Here is a 1846-nt window from a genome sequence, read left to right as displayed (position 1 = left end):
TGTGTGTGTGTGTGTACCTGCTGTGTGTAGTTGTAGTTCATCTCTGGTCTCGTTGGGGAGTCAGCAATTCCTCCTTCCTGCTCGTCCTTTCACAATAAAACATAACACATTTTGTCCTCATGACATCACTGATCATGTGACGTGATCATCACATGTGCTCTTCAACACGTCGTCTTCACTGGACAGTATTATATTATTGTTGTTGTCATTATTATCTTAGTTGTTTGTGTGTGTGTGTGTGTGTGTGTGTGTGTGCAGATGATGCGTGGGCGGAGCCTCAGCGTTGATTTTGCCTTTAGGAAAATACAACTTTAAACAGCTGTATTTTATTTTCATTTTAAACTTCAAAAAAATCTGCAATTTAGTTTTTCTTGAAAAAAAAGTTTAATTTTTAAAAAATGCAATTTATTTTTCTCTTTAGTTTTTGCTTCATTTTCCTTTAAGATTTCTGGTGAATTTTAATTTTTTTCTGAATGTGTTACCTGGTGGGTGTGTTACCTGGGTGGTGGGGGGGTCAGCGGTGGTGTAAACATCAGAGGTCTGATAGCTCTCATCTGAAACACATCGAGACTTGAGTCACTTCCCCTCGGAGGAATCCCCGCTGGCGTCTTTAGGGTCGATCCAATAGTCTGAAAAGCTGAAGTGAACTTCTATATCTATATCACCCACAATGCATTGCAGCTATGCATGTGATGCAGAAAATACATCCACGGTGAGTAGACGGTAAAGCTGAGGTATCACCACAGAGGAAGAAGAGGACGAATAAACCCGAAAATAAATTAAAAAATCAAATCTTAATTCAGATACATTCACCATCTGATGCTTTTCATTTCCACTTCTAATATATCTCATAGGTCTGTGTAGGTCCTCTAATATATCTAACAGAGGTCTGTGTAGGTCCTCTAATATATCTAACATAGACTGTATTTCCAACATTATCTGTAAATACACGGGAAAATGCTGTTTTGCAAGATAACCCATAAAAAATAATATTTATGATAATTGCGATATTGATCACACAGAAATTATAAAATCAGAAACTGATGCAGCTGATAATTGATTGACTATCTGTGTTTGCAAATATCAACAGAAGACGCCTTCAGCTCACAGACAGGAGTCTGCAGGTTTTGACTATATATATATATTTCTGATGATTATGATATTTGCCTTTAGGAAAATACAACTTTAAACAGCTGTATTTTGTTTTCATTTTAAACATCGTTTTAAACTTAAAAAAAATCTGCAATTTAGTTGGTCGACCTGTGACATCACGCTGAAGGTGAACGAGTGCAGGTGTGTTTCATTTCAGTCTCCTGCCGGCTTTGCCTCAGTTTCGAAAGAGGCCTCCGTGCGACGTCAGCTGTTACATAATACAAAAGGGCCAAGAGGAAGTGAGAGGGGGCAAGTGGAACAACTTTTGGAACGCAGCCACTTCCTGTGGACAGGTGTGAGCCACTTCCAGGTGTGTGTGTGTCTGATGATGTCACTGACCTTGGGTCAGGTAGATGTAGTCCTCCGTGTACTCGGCTGGTGGAAACACGAGAATCACAAAGTTACAATCCATCACACTTCCTTCTTTGCCGGCAGAAGAGCGTATTTTTTAAAATGTTTTTAAATTTTGTTTTTAATGTTTATTTTTAATGGGTTTTTTAAAATTTTTCATTTAAATGTTTTTAAATGGTTTTTTTATGTTTGTTTTTTAGTTGTTTTTTTTTTTTAATCATTTAAAAGGTTTTTAATGTTTTTTTTAACTTTATACGTGTAGTCCCTCGTACTCACCCTGGTCCTCCACGGTGCTAGCGTCCTCCTGCTCGTCCTCTGATGAGCAGACGGGGGTATTTCCAAG

The 1846-nt window shown here is 38.1% G+C and overlaps 1 long non-coding RNA gene across 1 annotated transcript; it reads right to left on the bottom strand.

Annotated features, from left to right (window-relative positions):
• Positions 1-21: 21 nt before the first annotated feature.
• LOC121939653 lies at positions 22-1846 on the bottom strand. The gene is made up of 4 exons (XR_006105501.1): positions 1780-1846; positions 1492-1527; positions 499-554; positions 22-86 (listed from the first exon to the last, which is right to left on the bottom strand). It is a non-coding gene; the product is annotated as an uncharacterized LOC121939653 (long non-coding RNA).

This window comes from Plectropomus leopardus, unplaced genomic scaffold, assembly GCF_008729295.1.
Source record: "Plectropomus leopardus isolate mb unplaced genomic scaffold, YSFRI_Pleo_2.0 unplaced_scaffold5484, whole genome shotgun sequence".
Lineage (NCBI taxonomy): Eukaryota > Metazoa > Chordata > Actinopteri > Perciformes > Serranidae > Plectropomus > Plectropomus leopardus.
Note: the sequence above shows the minus strand (reverse complement) of the source record. Positions and strands in the feature narration are given on the sequence as shown.